At 43.1% G+C, this 20,102-nt stretch overlaps 1 pseudogene; it reads left to right on the forward strand.

The window, feature by feature from the left end:
* Positions 1-1,325: 1,325 nt before the first annotated feature.
* The window catches only part of LOC134357753 (deoxynucleoside triphosphate triphosphohydrolase SAMHD1-like), a 73,050-nt pseudogene continuing 54,273 nt past the window's right edge, over positions 1,326-20,102 (forward strand).

Here is a 20,102-nt window from a genome sequence, read left to right on the forward strand (position 1 = left end):
TGGAGACGTTGATCAGCCCGTCAGCGTGGGGGAAGTAACTCTTGTTGAATCCAGTGGTCCTGGTGTGGATGCTGCACAGCCTCTTCCCTGATCGGAGTGGGACAAACAGTCCATCAACAGTCTGGGTGGGATCCTTCATGATATTGCTGGCCCTTTTCCATCTATAGTCATTGCTATGTTCTTTCTTAAAACTTTTGAGCAATCAGAGATAAACCATCTGAATCATTTTATTTTCCTTTAGATAAAGAAGTTGCAGACTCAGGTGATGGAACTGAGAAATTTATCCCATTTTTTCCCCAATGAAGTACCACTTTGTGGCCACTTGAAAGAGAACACCCTAAGTATGAAGACACCACGGTAGGCCATGGTATTACAAGTGTTAACACCCAACAGAATCCATGTGTTAAGGGAAATAATACTACAGATTTATTAAAATAACTGACACAAAGCAAATGTCACTCTTATTGGAATAGCCTGTAAAATAGCTATTTTCTGTGCAGTTTAACAAATAATTGCCTGGTTGTATTTCATATACAGTAGCTGCCTATATGCAAATAACTGTTTAGTACGTTTCCTAGTGTGTGTATGCAATTGTTCAGTCTGCCCCCTGGTGGTTACAGTTCTATATGATTCTATGAAGTTCTTGGGCATCACATTATTTGGATAGGGGCCATGTGATTGGTTAACTCTTATCTACAGATTTGAATGCAATATTTCTTATTTATGGTATAAAAGGAGCTGAATACATTATCTTGCCACATTTATTCTTTAAGTCTTTGCCTCTTCTTTTCCTTCACCTTCTATAATTTCCAATTCTCTTTGTTATTTCAGCACATAATCAAATGTTCGTGAAGTAACAAGTTTCATGCCTCTTTCTTGACTTCCAAAAGAACCTTGGATAAAAAGCATCAGAATCCAACATCCTAGAATCCTGTGTTTGCATCTTTACCTTGTTTTGGTAAACAAATGGCTCTTCTAAGCGATTTCAACCCTTGGTTGACTGCACACTATCTGTACATTATCTTGCAAAGCACAAAGTCAATTTATTATCAAAGTATATATATGTCATCATATGCAATCCTTGCCTTGTCACAACATAGTATCTTGCAAAATGATGGTCACCTTTCTCTATTCTGAAGTGTATGCACTGCCCCTTCTCCCATCTCTCCCTCCACTCAGTGCTCCATCACACAACACACCTTCCCCATGTTGTGCAGCAGATGATCTGGTATTTCTGCAATAGGAGAGTGTCACAGAAAAGACTGGAAGGAAGCACAGCATTACAGCAAACAACTAGATGGCCAGATCTTCATTCAGACGCAGAGATGGCCGGGCAGCGAGCACAGCTTGCAGGCAATTTGGTAGGTCGGAGCAGTCACTGAGTACAAGTGAGGAAACAGGGCAGCTGAACTGTAGGAAACTGCTCCCCAACTACGTCACCACAGGAGTTTGCTCAGCACCTGGTTTTTCGCTCGTTATATGCTACTGATGTACGGTGGAGAATATTCTGACTGGCTGCATTACCATCTGCTATGGACACTCCAATAGACAAGATCGAAAGAGGATGCAAATGTTTGCAGACTTGGTCAGCATATTGAGGATATTGAGGGCATTGCCTCAAGAAGGCAGCATCCATCATCAAGGGCCTCATCTCCCAGGACGTGCTCTCCGTCACTTCTACCATCAGGGAGCAGTTGCAGCTGGCTGAAGATGCACACTTAACATTTTAGGACCAGTTTCCTCCCCTCCACCATCAGATTTCAACTCATGAACACTAATTATTTCAGTTTTGTATCTTTAAAATTTTTTTTTATTCTGTGACATGGATAAGAAGTGGAGGGATGGGTTAGTGAATTTGCTGCTGACATAAAGGTTTGCGGTGTTGTGAATAGTGTCATAAGAATGTAATAGAGAAATGGAAGTCATTTAAAGGTGAAATTTTGAGAGTACAGAATCTTTATGTTCCTGTTAGGTTGAAAGGAGAGGTTAAAAGTTCGAGAGAGCCATGGTTTTCAAGGGATATTGGAAACTTGGTTCGGAAAAAGAGAGATATCTGCAGTAAAATAGATTAGATTATGAGAACACTCAGTCCTCTTTTATTGTCATTTAGAAATGCATACATGCATTAAGAAATGATACAATGCTTCTCCGGAGTGATATCACAGAAGACAGGACAGACCAAAGACTAACGCGACAGAACCACATGATTATAACATATAGTTACAGCAGTGCAAAGCAATGAAGAACAGACCGTGAGCACAGTAAAAGAAACTCTCAAGGTCCCGAGTCGATTGATTCCCAAGTCTCCGATAGCAGGCGGCAAAAGGAAGGAACTCCCTGCCATAAACCTCCAGGCACCGTCAACTTGCCGATACCTTGGAAGCAGCCCACCACAGCCGACCCTGAGTCCATCCGTCTGAAAATTCCAAGCTTCCGAACAGCCTCTCCGATACAGCTTCCCGAGCGCCATCCTCTGCCGAGCGCCTTCAACCTCTCCTGGCCTCTGAAACACGCAAAGCCGAGGATTTCGGGGCCTTCAGCTCCGGAGATTCCGGTTACTACACAGTAGCAGCGGCAGCGAAGCGGGCATTTCAGAAGTTTCCCAGATGTTCCTCCGTGCTCTCACATCCGTTTCCATCAAATCAGAATTTGATAGATAACAGATATCACCACCACATAGAAGATTTTACTGGCGACAAGAGGCCTTCCAACTCCAAAGGACCTCAGTCTCCTCAGGAAGTAGAGGTGACTCTGGCCCTTCTTGTACACAGCCTCTGTGTTGGTGCTCCACTCGAGTCTGTCAACCAGGCGCACCCCCAGGTTCTTGAAGTTCCTCACCACATCCACATCCTCACCATCAATAGTAACAGGGAGCAATGCAGGCTTAGGCCATCACCATCTCCTTTGCCTTACTGATGTTGAGCTGCAGATGATTCACCTTGCACCGTTTGACAAAGTCCTCCATCAGAACCCTGTATTCATCCTCCTGTCCTCCCTCAACTATTGCTAAGTCACCAGGGAATTTCTGCTATTTGACATGACTCAGTGTTGAATTTAAAGTCCCAGGTATAAAGGGTAAACAGGGGAAGGGAGCCAATACGGTCCCCTGTGGGGCCTCAGTGCTGCTTATAGACATTCCTGACACACAGCTCTGAAGCCACACTAACACACAAGCACAAACTCCAGTCAGCCAGTCCATTATCCAGGTTACGATGCAAGTCACAAGCTGCATTGAACAGAGTTTTCCCCCAGCAATGAGGGCTGTACAGTGTTAAAGGTGCTTGAGAAATCGAAAAACACACGATCCTCACAGTGCTGCCCTGCCTAATAATATGCATAATTCTGTCTTTTTTTTAATTATGACATTTCCCTGTTGGATTGCATTCCTGAGACCAGTAGTAATCAGAGCAGGAGTCGCCTGTTCTGCTCCTCAAACCTCATCATTGATCTGATTTTGGTCTCAGCCCCTTAACTCTCCACCCTGAAACCAAAATCCAATGGAGCCTCGTATCAACACTCAGCAGCTGCTGTATTAGGTACACACAGCCCACTGCTCATTGATGCAACTGTCTAATCAGACAATCATGTGGCAGCATGAAAACCTGCAGACATTGTCAGAAAACACATACAAAATGCTGGAAGAACTTAGCAGGCCAGGCAGTATCTATGGAAAAGAGTAAACAGTCAACGTTTCGGGCCGAGAGCCTTCATTAGAAGTGGAGAAAATAGATGAGAAGTCAGAGTAAGAAGGTGGGGGAGGGAGGAGGGAGGCACAAATAGTCGTAGATGACAGGTGAAACCGGGGGGTGGGCAGGTGAGGGGTGAAGTAAAGAGCTGGGAAGTTGATTGGTGAAAGAGATAAAGGGCTGGAGAAGGGGGAATCTGATAGGTGAGGACAGAAGGCAATGGAAGAAAGAAAAGGGGAGGAGCACCAGAGGGAGATGATGGGCAGGTAAGGAGATAAGGTGAAGAGGGAAAAGGAAATGGGGAACCGTGTGGCGGGTGGGGGACGTGGTAGGAGTGGGGAGGGTTGAATTACAAGATGTTTGATAAGTCGATGTAGGCTACCCAGATGAAATATAAGGTGTTGCTCCTACACCCTGAGTGTGCCCTCATCGTGGCAGTAGAGGATGCCATGGACTGACATATGGGAATGCAAGGTGAAATTTTAATGCATGGCCACGGGGGATCCCGCTTTTTTTCATCAGACGGAGCATAGGTGCTCGGTGAAGTAGTCTCCCAATCTTCGTCAGGTCTCACCGATATACAGGAGCCACACTAGGACCACCAGATACAGTAGATAACTGATACAGGAGATAAGGAGATGGCGGAGGAACTGAATGAGTATTTTGCATTAGTCTTCTCTGAGGAAGACATCAGCAGTATACCGGACACTCAAGGGTGGCAGGGAAGAGACGTGTGCGCAGTCATAATTACGACAGAGAACGTACTCAGGAAGCTGAATAGTCTAAAGGTAGATAAATCTCCCAGACCAGATGGAATGCACCCTCGTGTTCTGAAGGAAGTAGCTGTGGAGATTGCGGAGGCATTAGCGATGATCTTTCAAAAGTCGATAGATTCTGGCATGGTTCCGGAGGACTGGAAGTTTGCAAATGTCACTCCAGTAATTAAGAAGGGGGCAAGGACTTAGGAAAGCTCCATTTGATAAGATTAGGGTAGATTGGGAACAGGAATTGGGGCTTACCATTTCTGTGGATGATTGGGGGCAGATTTTACAATTAGTTAATACTTCCTCTATTTGTGCTAAACATTCCCTAATTCAATTTAAAGTGGTTCATAGAGCACATATGTCCAAAGATAAGTTAGCACGTTTTTACTCGCATATTAATCCTTTCTGTGATAGATGTTCGGGGCAGATAGCCTCTTTAACTCATATGTTTTGGTCTTGCCCTACTTTGGAAACTTTTTGGAGAGATATTTTTAATATTATTTCTAAGGTATTAAATATAGATATCTCTCCTCACCCTATTACTGCTATCTTTGGACTACCTAAAATTTCTAGTAATCTTTCCCCTTCAGCCCGTAGAATGATTGCATTTCTTACTTTAATGGCGAAAAGATATATTTTACAACATTGGAAAGAGCTTAATGCTCCAACTACCTTTTTTTGGTTTTCTCAGTCGATTTTATGTTTGAATTTGGAGAAAATTAGAAGTAACCTTTATGATTCTTCATTTAAATTTGAACAGATTTGGGGACCTTTTATTCGATATTTTCATTTAATGTAATATTTACCCTTCTTGTTTTTTTTCACTGTTTTTAATGGAGGTCGGGATTGAGGACATGATTTTAAGTTTAACTCTGTTTGGTTTCAAGTTAGTCCATTGCTTTGCTTTGCTTTTAGTTAGTTGCATGGTGGGTTTTTTTTTGGGGTTTTTTTTTCTTTTTTTTCCATTGATATATATAAAATTTAGTATACTATTATGTTATCTTGGTTTCTTATGTTTAAATTACATTGTTTGTAGTATTTTTTTGGTATTGATACCTTTTGGAATTTTATTATACTTTAACATTGTATTAATGTTTATATGGCTTACCTTTTTTGTATACTTATTCAATAAAAAGATTTAAAAAGAAGGGGGCAAGGAAGCAAAAAGGAAATTATAGACCTGTTAGTTTGACATCGGTGTTTGGGAAGTTGTTGGAGTCGATTGTCAGGATGAGGTTATGGAGTACCTGGAGGCATATGACAAGATAGGCAGAACTCAGCATGGTTTCCTTAAAGGAAAATCTTGCCCGACAAACCCATTACAATTTTTTGAGGAAATTACAAGTAGGCTAGACAAGGGAGATGCAGTGGATGTTGTATATTTGGATTTTCAGAAGGCCTTTGACAAGGTGCCACGCATGAGGCTACTTAAAAAGATAAGAGCCCATGGAATTATGGGAAAGATACATACGTGGATAGAGAGTTGGCTGATTGGCAGGAAACAGAGTGGGAATAAAGGGATCCTATTCTGGTTGGCTGCCGGTTACCAGTGGTGTTCCACAGGGATCAGTGTTGGGGCCGCTTCTTTTTACATTGTACATCAACGATTTGGATTATGGAATAGATGGCTTCGTGGCTAAGTTTGCTGATGATACGAAGACAGATGGTGGGGCCAGTAGTGCGGAGGAAACAGAGTCTTCAGAGAGACTTGAATAGATTGGAAGAATGGGCAAGGAAGTGGCAAATGAAATACAATGTTGGAAAGTGTATGGTTATGCACTTTGGCAGAAGAAATAAACTGGCAGACTATTATTTAAATGGGGAGAGAATTCAAAGTTCTGAGATGCAACGGAACTTGGGAATCCTTGTGCAGGATACACCAGATTGATTCCTGGGATGGCGGAACTTTCATATGAAGAAAGACTGGATGAACTGGGCTTGTACTCGTTGGAATTTAGAAGATTGAGGGGGGATCTGATTGAAACGTATAAGATCCTGAAGGGATTGGACAGGCTAGATGCAGGAAGATTGTTCCCGATGTTGGGGAAGTCCAGAACGAGGGGTCACAGTTTGAGGATAGAGGGGAAGCCTTTTAGGACCGAGATTAGGAAAAACTTCTTCACACAGAGAGTGGTGAATCTGTGGAATTCTCTGCCACAGGAAACAGTTGAGGCCAGTTCATTGGCTATGTTTAAGAGGGAGTTGGATATGGCCCTTGTGGCTACAGGGGTCAGGGGGTATGGAGGGAAGGCTGGGGTGGGGTTCTGAGTTGGATGATCAGCCATGATCATAATAAATGGCGGTGCAGGCTCGAAGGGCCGAATGGCCTACTCCTGCACCTATTTTCTATGTTTCTATGTTTCTATACCCTTAAGGTTAACCTCAGGTTGAGTCGGTGGTGAAGAAGGCGAATGCAATGTTGGCATTCATTTCTAGAGGAATAGTGTATAGGAGCAGGGATGTGATGTTGAGGCTCTATAAGGCGCTGGTGAGACCTCACTTGCAGTACTGTGGGCAGTTTTGGTCTCCTTATTTAAGAAAGGATATGCTGATGTTGAAGAGGATACAGAGAAGATTCACTAGAATGATTCCGGGAATGGGAGGGTTAACATATGAGGAACGTTTGTCCGCTCTTGGACTGTATTCCTTGGAGTTTAGAAGAATGGGGGGGACCTCACAGAAACATTTCGAACGTTGAAAGGCATGGACAGAGTGGGTGTGGCAAAGTTGTTTCCCATGATGGGGGAGTCAAGTACGAGAGGGCATGACTTAAGGATTGAAGGGAGCCCATTCAGAACAGAGATGCGAAGAAATTTTTTTAGCCACAGAGTGGTGAATCTATGGAATTTGTTGCCACGGGTGGCAATGGAGGCCAAGTCATTGTGTGTATTTAAGGCAGAGATTGATAGGTATCTGAGTAGCCAGGGCATCAAAGGTTATGCTGAGAAGGCGGGGGAGTGGGAGTAAATGGGAGAATGGTTCAGCTCATGATAAAATGGCGGAGCAGACTCGATGGGCCGAACAGCCGACTTCTGTTCCTTTGTCTTATGGTCTTATAACCTCAACAGACTCACAGGAGAAGTGTCACCTCTCTTGAAAGGACTGTTTTGGGCCTCGAATGGAAGTGAGGGAGAAAGTGTAGCACTTGTTCCGCTTGCAAGGATATGTGCCAGGAGGAAAATCAGTGGGGAGGGACAAATGGACAAGAGAGATTGGCAGGGAGTGATCCCTGTGGAAAACAGAAAGTGAGCGGGGGAGGGAATGATGTGCTTGGTGACGGGATCCCATCGGAGATGGTAGAAGTTATGGAGAATTATGTGCTGGACACGGAGGCTGGTGGGGTAGTAGGTAAGGACAAGAGGAACCCAATCCCTGGCGGGGTCGTGGGAGGATATGGTGAGGGCAGATGAATGCAAAATGGAAGAGTTGCAGGTGAGGGCAGTGTTGATGAGGGAGGAAGGGAAGCCCCTTTCTCTGAAGAAGTAGGACATCTGCTTCGTTCTAGAATGAAAGCCTCGTCCTGAGAGCAGATGCGGTGGAGACTGAGGAATTGAGGGAAGGGGATGTCATTTTTACAAGTAACAGGATGGGAAGAGGTATAGTCCAGGTAGTTGTGAGAGTCTGTGGGTTTATAATAGACATCAGTAGATAAGCTGTCTCCAGATGTAGAGACAAAGAGATTGAGAAAGGAGAGGGAGCTGTCAGAAACGGACCAGGTAAATTTGAGGGCAGGATGGAAGTTGGAAGCAAAGTTGATGAAGTCGACAATCTCCGAATGGGTGCAGGAAGCAGCACCAATGCAGTCACCGATGTAACACAGGAAAATTTGCTGAGTTCCTCCAGCATTTTGTGTTGCTTAGATCTCCGGCTTCTGCAGATTTTCTCTTGTTTGTGATTGGATCAGTTTCAGGAAGTTAAGTTGTTGTTCAGACCAGACATCAGGATGGGGAAGAATGTGACCTAAATGACTTTGACCATGGAATTATTGTTGGTGCCAGATGGGATAGATTATCTCAGAAACTGTTGATCTCTTGAAATTGTCACAAATAACAATCTCCAGAGTTTATAGAGAATGGTGAGAAGAACAAAAAATATCCAATGAGTGGCAGTTCTGTGGGTAAAAACACCTTGTTAAGAGGTCAGAGGTGAATGGACAGGGAAGCACCAGTAACTCAAATAACCACGTGTCATAACCATGGTGTGCAGAAGAGCATCTCTGAATGCACAATGCATCAAACCTTTAGGTGGATCGGCTACTGCATCGAACCTTTAGGTGGATGGGGTACAGCATCAGAAGACCATAAACGTACTCTCAGTAGCCATTTTATAAGGGGGTACCTAATAAAGTGGCCACTGAGGTTATTCGATGTTCCAGAGATCCAGGAGATCTCAGGGCGTGAGAATGTTCACTTTTCTAATTACTTGATCTGACTGACTATGCTAAATGACATTTACTTGCCACTGTTACAATGCCAGAACTGTACCAACAAAGTTACACACAAAAAGGTATTGATCACAGAGGCCCAACGTTATTGATATGCCACAGTTATTAACTGAGTCTCCAGATAATTCAAGATAAAAACAAAATATTAAATATAACACTATAGCAAAGAAAACACAATTAACAGCTCAATGGTTATGAAACCTCACTCCAGGAGAAACCTCTGAAAGGGGCTGATGGAGCCATGTGATCCAAGGTCAAATGTCACAAAATGTTTCCTGCTGTCCAAAGTGAATTCAGAGTCAATGTCAATTCATTATTGAAGTATGTATATAAGACCAGAAGATATAGGAGCAGAATTAGGCCATTTGACCTGTCAGTTCTGTTCTGCCACTCCATCCTGGCGGATCCATTTTCCATCTCAACCCCAATCTCTTGACTTCTCCCCATATCCCTTCATGCCCTGACCAATCAAGAATCTATCAACATCTGCCTTAAATATACATACAACCTTCACAGCTGCCAAGAAATTCCTCCTCATGTCCATTCAAAAAGGATTCCCCTCCAATCTGAGGTTGTGTCTTCTGGTCTTAGACTCTCCCACCATAGGTAACAGTCTCTCCACATCCACTCTATCAAGTCCTTTCACCATGTGATAGGTTTTAATGAAGTCACCCCTCATTTTTCTGAATTCCAGGAAATACAGGACCGGAGTCATCAAACACTCTTCATGTGACAAGCCATTCAATCCTGGAATCATTTTCCTGAACCTCCTTTGAACCCTCTCCATTTTCAGCACATCTTTTCGAAAGGAATGCTCACAATGCTCGAAGTGAGGCCTCACCAGTGCTTTATAAAATCTCAACATTACATTCTTGCTTTAATGTTCCAGTTCTCTTGAAATGTATGCTAAAATTGCATTTGTCGTCCTTGCCACAGACTCAAACTGTAAATTAATTTTCAGGGAATCCTGAACAAGGGCTCCCAGATAAATCCCTTTGCACTTCAGATTTTAGTATTTTCCCTCCATTTAGAAAATAGTCAACCCTTTCATTTCTTCTACCAAAGTGCATGACTTTCCATTTCCTGACATTGTATACCATCTGCCATTCCATTCCCATTCTCCTAATTTGTCCAAATCCTTATGTAACGTCTTTACTTTCTCATCCAACTGATTAAGATTAGATTAGATTCAACTTTATTGTCATTGTGCCGACTACAGATACAAAGCCAATGAAATGCAATTAGCATCTAACCAAAAGTGCAAAAGAATAGTATTATTTACAAAATAACTGCGAATAAAAAGTAAATGCTGCAGCACACAAATATAAAAGTACTGAGACAGTACAATGTGGGTGCAATTCTGCTTAGCGCTGTGATGTGAGGTTCAGCAGGATCACAGCCTCAGGGAAGAAGCTCTTCCTGTGTCTGCTGGTGCGGGAGCGGAGGCTCCTGTAGCACCTACCGGATGGCAGGAGAGTAAAATGTCCATGTTTGGGGTGAGATGCATCCTTGATAATGCTTTTCCTCTTGCCCAGGCAGCATTTATGGTAGGTGTTCTCAAATGGTGGGCAACTGGGTGCTGATAATCTGCTGGGCAGTTTTAACATGTAATGTTAAAAGAATTGTTCCCAACATAGACCCCTGTAGAATACCACTAGTCACCAGAAGCCAGCCAGAAAAGCCTCACTTTATTCCCACTCTTTGCCTCCACCCAATCAGCCACTGCTTTATCCATGCTAGAATTTCCCCTGTAATACTATGGGCTCATAGCTTGTTTAGCAGCCTCATGTGTGCCACCTTGTCAAAGGCCTTCAGAAAATCCAAAAGTACATCAACAGCTGGTTGTGGATTACAGGAGGAGTGGAGGTGGGCTAACCCTTATTGACATCAATGGATCTGGGGTTGAGAGGATAACCAGCTTCAAGTTCCTTGGCATCCACATCACCGAGGACCTCACGTGGTCTGTACACACCAGCTGTGTGGTGTAAAAGGCATAACAGCGACTCTTTCAACTCAGATGTTTGCGGAAGTTTGATATGGGTCCCCAGATCCTAAAAAATTTCTACAGGGGCACAATTGAGAGCATCCTGACTGGCTGCATCACTGCCTGGTATGGGAACTGTACCTCCCATAATCGCAGGACTCTGCAGAGAGTGGTGCGGACAGCCCAGCGCATCTGTAGTTGTGAACTTCCCATGATACAGAACATTTAGAAGGACAGGTGTGTAAAAAGGGCTTACAGGATCATTGGGGACCCAAGTCATCCCAACCACAATCTATTCCTGCTGCTACCATCCAGGAAACAGTACAGCAGCATAAAACCCAGGACCAACAGGCTCCAAGACAGATTCTTCCACCAGGCCATCAGACTGATGCACTCATGCTTGATTTGAGTGTACTCTATATTACATTGACTGTTCTATTTATTATAAATTATTATAAATTACTATGATTGTACATGGCACATTTAGACGGAGACGTAAGATAAAGATTTTTACTCCATGTGTATGTGAATGATGTAAGAAATAAAGTCAATTCAATTCAATTCAACTCTCCTTTGTCTATCCTGCTTGTTATTTCTTCAAAGAATTCTAACAGATTTGTCAGACAAGATTTTCCCTTGAGGAAACCATGCTGACTACAGCCTATTTTATCATGTGCCTCCAAGTACCCCAAAGCCACATCCTTAAGGATCGACTCCAACATCTTCCCAACAATTGAAATACCATTACTAATGCCTCCCCAATCTCTTCAGTCATCTCTTTCAAAACCTTGTGGTGCTCACCATCTGGTCCATGTGACCAGAAGTACAAACTGCAGTGATTAAATATTGTCCAAAATCCAGAAGCCTGGCACTATCCTCCAATAGTTTTGATGGAGAGAGACCATTTTGAAGACAGGAATTTCCTTAGAGAGAGAGAGGCTGGTAGGTAGTGCTGAACACCTGCTTGCCTTCCGTTCTCACCTCGATGATTTCTCAGTGTTTTAATCTGCAATATCGGTGAGAAATGGAGCCAATCACGAGTTTGTGCCCATCTCCAGGCTTCTTGGCCTTGAGGCCACACATTTTGCTTGAAGCCTTGTGGAATCCTCTCAGAGACAGCAAAGTACCGGATCATCTAATAGGCCCAAAAACTCACCACCAAAATATAGGATACAGACTCCAACAGTGGCAGAAACACGTTTCAAAGAAAAAGAAGACTTAAGAGAAGTGAAAGAAGTAGTTATGAGAAACATTTGGAGGATCCAGCCCTTCGTTACGTTGATGTACTTTTGGATTTGACAGACTACTTTGAGCATTTCCAAAAGAATGCCTGCTTCCTGTAATGAAGAAAGATTTCTTTATCAGCAGCTTTATTGTCTCTCTGATGACTTTGATGGCAGTCAGAACAGTGTCACATTACTTTAATCTGGCTATCTTATTGGTTAACTGGGTTCAACTGAGTTTCTGTTAACTCAGTATGGTATGAGAATACCATGACTTATTTTTAGATTGGTCTCTTTTTGTCTGAAAGCTTCTCCTTCTTTTTCTTTGCTCTTGTAACACTCAATAAAACAGCCATAAGCAATAATTTTTATGCCTCATTCTTGACTTCTAAAGAACTGTTCTATCGCAGAAACTTCAGGGTCCAACACAGCAAGAAAATTTCTATGAATCGCGGGCAGCAGAAAGAAAGGTGGAATCCTCATCTCTGTGTTCATCTGTACTTGAAGCTTCACGGGACACATATTTATTGGTCCATTAGTTCATCAACGTACTCGTGCACCATTGTTCACTCACCCTTTGTCACTTGTTAAAGTGTTGTTTGTCACTTCTGTCTCTGATGCTCTCTCGCTTGACTCAGCATGGGTGGATATTTCAGTTGTATTGGCACCATACCAAGAGGGAAAATTGTTGTCTTTGCATTCATTACAAAATTCCTGAGCAGATCCTTTCCTGCTCTGCCCATGTGCTCAGTTTCGCAACACTACTGATTTCTCATAAATGCCCCAAGCCCAGCCCTGTGTTCCTCTTTGTTCTGTTCACAAAATATTTACGCTCAGACCTCTGCATGACGAAGAAAGGTTTCTTCTGCTCTCTGACTGTTAATTAGGTCCACAAATATTCATTAATTTTAAACATTCAAGATATTTATCAGGAGCGCAGCATATATATTCCTCCCATCCTTCCAAGAAACTCTTTGACCACCTACCATCAGGCAGGAGGTGTCATATTGACATTGACTGTTGGGATGGGAAACTTCTTCTTCCACCAGTCTGTCAGACTACTGACCTCCCCGTCTCCACCCAGACCACATCACGTACGAAGCACCAGTAGTGTTATATTTTTCGCTTGTGTCATAAATGCACCTTATTAATCGTTAATTTATTTGTGCTAATATTACCTTATGTGTTGCGTGTGAATTATACGTACTGTGTTGTGCACCTTGGTCTGGATTTGGTGGTAGACTTGTCTATGGTCGAAGGACAATAAATCTGAACTTGAACTTGATGCTGCCTGACCTGCTGAGTTCCCTTGTCTATTAATTTGTAATCCTGCACTCACAGAGGTCATTATCATAGCTACGTGTTCGTTCTACTTCTTATGGCACGCTATCATGGAAAACATTTTCCTGTTCTGCCTCATTCCTATATGGGTTTAAATTGGAAGCCCTTTAAACACAAGCAGGAATGAAGTTTGTCTTGTAAGTAGTTCTCAGTGTTTACCTTGACAACTTTTACTGGTTGCAACATCAACCAGTTCTTAAGTTGATTGTGTCGTGTGCTTTCCACACTTTCAGCATGCCAAGCTATTAGTCATATTTGTTTAGGCTTTTACTGGTAGTTCTGATAATTGGAAACAGATTGCCATCTTCTCAAAAAGGTCTTTTATCCCTGTTCCGGTATCAGTTCCTGAAGGGAAGCCGGACTTGGGACAGGATGTTAAAGGTTCTCTGTAGCCATGACCACTTCACAATCTGTGGATATGTGGTGTGACAAATCGTTGAAATTATCGAACTAGTAGAAATTATGCTCTAGGTGTTGCTAACCTTTCCTCATGAGAATTTCATCCATTGTTTGGAATCCCTGAAAAGACATCAAATGATAATGGCCCCCCACCACAGGCAATTGGCAAACGTCTTGCAGGGTAAGCATCACTTCACCTATCCTTACCGCCCACAATCTACTAATGAATTTGAAAGTCAGAACGGAACCCTGAAAAACAAGTTGACTCAATTGTTGGAGGAAACTGGATTGAAGTGGCCAGCGGGGCTTCCACTGGCTCTCATCAGAATGCACTGTGCTGCAAACTACGTAACAGGCCTAAATCCATGTGTGATAGTACCATGCTCTTACCAGTTGCTTCTCCCCTCTGGGTTAAACACATGACCTCCATACCATGAGTGAAAGCATGTTGCTGCATTGTGTGAGACTGATACAAACCATTAAAGGTTTCCCATCAATAGGTACTTGAAGTCCAGGAGATCATGCTCGCTAGAGAGTGTCAGACCTACCAGGAAGGAGAAGGGGTGCTGGTGAGATTCTGCCAATGAAAGAATTGTCTCAAGTCTCAGTGGGAAGGTCCATTTCAAGTGATGTTAACTAGATATATTGCTCTGAAGGTCTAAACGAAGCTGATATGGATCCACACATCATACATCAAGCCAGTGGTACCACCAAACCAAGAAGCCATTTGCCAGAAAAACCTGATGACAAGTACTGACTATCTGAATTGTTTGATTATTACTGCTTCCAATAATCTTTGTATATTCAGTGTTTCTGCTTTCTGCCTAAGCACAGATGATACTAACAAACTTCACTTTTCTTTGTTTGGGGTATCACTGTGCCACATTCTAACCGGTGAGGTTATTGGGTGTGCTCTCGAGGGCTTATATACATTGAAAAGGTGGGTTGCCAATGAATATATCCCTGAATTGTACTGAGTTTGATTCTGTATACTACTTTGATAAGAAGACTAGAGCTGTGAAGGGAGTATGAGACTGCACTGTGCACAGAAATGACTCTTGCCAATGTAAATTCTCAGTTAAGAGATGAAAGACATTTTGGGCTTTTGTGAATTTCATGGATGTGGGAAAATGGAAGGACAGAACTAATTCTGTGACTGACTTGCAACTAGGAAACCTGAGGTCCCCACTGATAATTCCTGATGGGTATTAATGATGGACAACTGCTCCCACTCTATCCTTTCCCAGATTAGCATGGAAGTTCATTTAGATGCTTTGGCAAAGCATGTGGGAGAAAGGAGAATGTGCAGATTGGCCAACACAAGAATGTTGTGGGTGGTCTGAATGATAACAGGTCAGGTTTGTAGACAATGCAAGTACACTGTGGTGTACAATCAATTACTGAGGAGCTGGTGATGTCTCTGTTTATGCTATCCATGACCCTGTTGACACTCAGTGGAGACCTGAAGTTATTATCACTCCCTCCATCCGATCCCAAATGGTCTCAGGTGAATTCAGTTCTATTGTGTAAATACGAGTTGTTTACTGGAGCTCAGGTGGTTCCCATGTTGGGTGGGGGGAGGGGAGGGGGAGGGGGGAGAGGGGGAGGGGGAGGGGGAGAGAGGGAGAGGGGGAGAGGGGGAGGGGGGAGAGGAGGGGGTGGGAGGGGGAGGGGAACGGGGGGAGGGGGAGGGGGGGACTATACGTACGTATAGTCTGCATACAACAAAGCCTGACAAACAACCTGTGTGTAAAAGACAACAAGTACTGCAACTACAAAAAAAGAAAACAAAACAATAATAGTAAACATCGAGAACACCAATAAGAGTCTTTGAAAGGGACTCCATAGGTTTTGGAATCAGTTCAGAGGTAGGGTGAGTGAAGTTATCCAACACCGAACTGAAAATACAACCTAGGGACTCACTTTAGGGAGCCTTTGATGGTCAATTTATCTCATGAGAATGACATATAGGTACTTTGAAAATAAATTTACTTTGATTTGAATTTACTTTGGATAGTGGACATTTGACTTCGGGTCACGTGGCTCTGTCAGCCCTGTTTAAGATGTGTCTCCTGGAGTGAGGTTATACGATCATTGTAAAAATGTACCTTCAACAGGGTTTTGTGCCCAAATGTTGATTTCACTTTTTTCCATAGATGTTGCCTGGCCCGCTGGGTTCCTCCAGCATTTTGTGCGTGTTGCTTGGATTTTCAGTATCAGCAGATTTTCTCTTGTTTGCTATATGATCATTTACCCTTTAATTGGAGTTTCTTTGTCAACAGTGCAATATCTTAATGTTTTGCCTGTTTCTTGAATCTTATGGAATACAGTTAATGACTGTGGAATATCAATACAGTTAGGTTTTATCTGATGAATATCTTATTGTGTGTAACTTTGTTGGTACAGTTTTTGTATTGTAGCAGTGACGACAGAGTCATTTAACACAATCAGTCAGATTAAGTGAATTACTTCTAAAGACGGTGAACTGGACTGTTTCACCCCCTGAGGTTTCTGGATCTCTGGAACTTTTTACCTGGAGACCTGTGGAATTGGCCATTCAATAGATTCAAGGCTCAGATAGATTTTGGCCTCAGGGTGGAAAGTGAAGGGGCTGAGGCCAAAATCGGATCAATCATGAGGTTTGAGGGTCCAAATGGACTACTCCTGTTCCAATTACTACTGACCACAGGAGTACAATCCAACAAGAAACTGACATCATTCAAGGAAACACTCAAGTTTATTCTCTTGTAAACATCATGAATGTTGTTGCTTTGTGACAGCAGTACAGTGTAATATGGTTCTCATGACTACGTGCTGTGCTCCCAGTCATGTGACAGGCCTATCTGTGAATGAGATAGTATTGGGATACCTCATGCTCTTACCAGTTGCTCCTCCCCTCTGGGTTAAACAGATGACATCCATACCATGAGTGAAAACATGTTGCTGTATTGTGTGGCACTGATACACACTGAAAGGTTTTCATTAACAGGTATTGAAGGCCAGAAGATTGTACTGGCTTCAGAGAGTCACACCTACCAGTCTGGAGATGGGATACTGGTGAGATCGAACTGACGAAACCATTGCCTTGAGCCTTGGTGGGAAGGCCCATTTTAAGTACAGCTGACTAGGTACATTGCTCTGAAGGTGCAAGTGAAGCCGATGAGGATCCACACATCACGCATTAAGAAAACAGTGTCACAAAGCAGAGAACCAACGGCCAGAAAACCCTTTTTGACAAGGACTGACTAACTAAACTTTTTGATTACTGCTTGTGATAAGTTTAGTGTATTCTAAGCATCATGACACTAACACACTTGTCAGTTTAGTTTTCACAGATTAATGTGTTATCATCTAACCAGAGAGGTTGTTGGTTGTGCTTCATAGGCCTCCATACATTGAGAAGGTGGGTTGCTATTGAATATACTCCCGAAATGTACAGAGTTTGATTCTGTTTTCTACTTTGATAACCAGACCAGAGTTGTAAAGAGTGTATGAGACTGCACTGTGCACAGAAATGACTTTTGTAAATGAAAATGCTTTGAAGGATGCTATCAACCTTCTTAGAACACATTGCATAAATCCCCAGCCCTGAGGTTGAGGATCAGAGTGAAGTCTTCTACTGCAACCAGATGAGCTGGGACTTGATTTGAGTAACAGGAGGAGCAATGTTTATATCACTCATGACTCTCCAAATCACATTAGGGATACTTGTCTCCTTCATTCTAAAATGGGACCTTTAGCTTCGACCAATGATGTGGAATGGTGTTGTTATCTGGCCTACACAGTACCATATTTGTACCACCTGCCTAGACTTTCTGTACATCCATACACGCAAGACTGCAATCTAATTGAATGTGAACATTAGGAAGGGATAGTCCAGTTCTTATTGGGTGGTCAGCAGTGGAATTTTTGGTTAAACCAAAAGAGTGGAGGGGTGTTGTTAACTGGACTACATAGACCATTTATGTACCATCTGCCAAGAATCTTTCTACATACAACCGAATTGAATGTGGACCTCAGGAGGGAGAAGGCACAGGCAATGTTAGAGATCTAGAAGATGAAAAGGCTAACAGGAAGGAGCTTAAGAAGGAAATTAGGAGAGCCAGAAGGGGCCATGAGAAGGTCTTGGTGGGCAGGATTAAGGAAAACCCCAAGGCATTCTACAAGCATGTGAAGAGCAAGAGGATAAGACGTGAAAGAATAGGACCTATCAAGTGTGACAGTGGGAAAGTGTGTATGGAACCGGAGGAAATAGCAGAGGTACTTAATGAATACTTTACTTCAGTATTCACTTTAGAAAAGGACCTGGGTGATTATAGTGATGACTTGCAGCAGACTGAAAAGCTTGAGCATGTAGATATTACGAAAGAGGATGTGATGGAGCTTTTGGTAAGCATCAAATTGGATAAGTCACGGGGACAGGATGAGATGTACCCAAGGCTACTGTGGGAGGCGAGGGAGGAGATTGCTGAGCCTATGGCGATGATCTTTGCACCATCAATGGGGACGGGAGAGGTTCTGGAGTATTGAAGGTTTGCAGATGTTATTCCTTTATTCAAGAAAAGGAGTACAGATAGCCCAGGAAATTATAGACAAGTGAGTCTTACTTCAGTGGTTGGTAAGTTGATGGAGAAGGTCCTGAGAGGCAGGATCTATCAACATTTGGAGAGGTATAATATGATTAGGAATAGTCAGCATGGCTTTGTCAAGGGCAGGTTGTGCCTTACGAGCCTGATTGAATTTTTTGAGGATGTGACTAAACACATTGATGAAGGAAGAGCAGTAGATGTAGTGCATATGGATTTCAGCAAGGCATTTGATAAGGTACCCCATGCAAGGCTTTTTGAGAGAGTAAGGAGGCATGGGATCCAAGGGGACATTGCTTTGTAGATTCAGAACTGGCTAGCCCACAGAACGCAAAGAGTGGTTGTAGACGGGTCATATTCTGCATGGAGGTCGGTGACCAGTGGTGTGCCTCAGGGATCTGTTATGGGACCCTTACTCTTCATGATTTTTATAAATGACCTGGATGAGGAAGTGGAGGGATGGGTTAGTAAGTTTGCTGATGACACAAAGGTTGGGTGTGTTGTGGATAGTGTGGAGGGTTGTCAGAGGCTACAGCCGGACATTGATAGGATGCAAAACTGGGCTGAGAAGTGGCAGATGAAGTTCAACCCAGGTAAGTGTGAAGTGGTTCATTTTGGTAGGTCAAATATGATGGCAGGATATAGTATTAATGGTAAGACTCTTGGCAGTGTGGAGGATCAGAGGGATCTTGGGGTCCGAGTCCATAGGACACTCAAAGCTGCTGCGCAGGTTGACTCTGTGGTTAAGAAGCCATACGGTGTATTGGCCTTCATCATTCGTAGAATTGAATTTAAGAGCAAAGAGGTAATACTGCAGCTATGTAGGACCCTGGTCAGACCCCACTTGGAGTACTGTGCTCAGTTCTGGTCACCTCACTACAGAAAGGATGTGGAAGCAATAGAAAAGGTGCAGAGGAGATTACAAAGATGTTGCCTGGACTGGAGAGCATGCCTTATGAGAATAGCTTGAGTGAACACGGCCTTTTCTCCTTGGAGCGATGGATGATGAGGGGTGACTTGACAGAGGTGTATAAGATGATAAGAGGCATTGATCGTGTGGATAGTCAGAGGTTTTTTCCCAGGGCTGAAATGTTTGCCACAAGAGGACACAGGTTTAAGGTGCTGGGGAGTAGGTACAGAGGAGATGTCAAGGGTATATTCCTGGATTTAATTGCTTCAGGTGTGATAGAATCAGAGGGACAAGAGAGGGAGGTGTTGCACTGCTTGTCAGAGAAAATATTACAGCGGTGCTCTGGCAGGATAGATTAGAGGGCTCATCTAGGGAGGCTAATTGGGTGGAATTGAGGAATGGGAAAGATGTAGTAACTCTTATGGGGGTGTATTATAGACCACCAAATGGGGAGCGAGAATTGGAGGAGCAAATTTGTAAGGAGATAGCAGATATTTGTAGTAAGCACAAAGTTGTGATTGTGGGAGATTTTAATTTTCCACACATAGACTGGGAAGCCCATTCTGTAAAAGGGCTGGATGGTTTGGAGTTTGTAAAATGTGTGCAGGATAGTTTTTGGCAGCAATACATAAAGGTACCAACCAGAGAAGGGGCAGTGTTGGATCTCCTGTTAGGGAATGAGATAGGCCAGGTGACGGAGGTTTGTGTTGGGGAGCACTTCGGGTCCAGTGATCACATTGCTATTAGTTTCAATATAATTATGGA

This window comes from Mobula hypostoma, chromosome 2 (assembly GCF_963921235.1).
Source record: "Mobula hypostoma chromosome 2, sMobHyp1.1, whole genome shotgun sequence".
Lineage (NCBI taxonomy): Eukaryota > Metazoa > Chordata > Chondrichthyes > Myliobatiformes > Myliobatidae > Mobula > Mobula hypostoma.